Source organism: Echinops telfairi, unplaced genomic scaffold (assembly GCF_000313985.2).
Source record: "Echinops telfairi isolate 266 unplaced genomic scaffold, ASM31398v2 ScPeMD7_7412;HRSCAF=8450, whole genome shotgun sequence".
Taxonomy (NCBI): Eukaryota; Metazoa; Chordata; class Mammalia; order Afrosoricida; family Tenrecidae; genus Echinops; species Echinops telfairi.
In genome coordinates, this window is record NW_022111312.1 from 2,261,908 (window position 1) to 2,262,351 (window position 444).

The window sequence follows — 444 nt, forward strand, 5'->3', positions numbered from 1 at the left end:
AGACCTCGTCCAAAGCTCTGCTCAGCCATTTTTTGGCTGTGGGACTTTCTCGTCCCTCCACTTCTCTGTCTTGGTTTCCTCACTCAGCACAGTGGAAAGAGAGAATGCAGGCAGGCTCCTGGGTAAGCATTGGACTGCTGATGAAGAGAGAGGCTGGTGGGGTGGCCCCGTGGAGAGGCGCCTCCCCAGAAAGGCCTGGCAGCCTGCGTCCGAAGGGTCACTGACCACGTCGGTATCAGCAGCCCCAGGCACCTATGTTCGCAAGGACTCGCGGGTAAACGGGATTTACAAGCAGTAACAACAAGTCCACTGGGCATGTCTCTCCTGGAGGTGGTCAACGTACACATTCCCCTGCTGTGTCTGGGGTCAGAGGATGTTAGCAGCTGGCCTTCTCAGAAGGCTCTCAGCTAGAGGTAAAAAACGCTGGCTAGTCCCTGCGCTTGG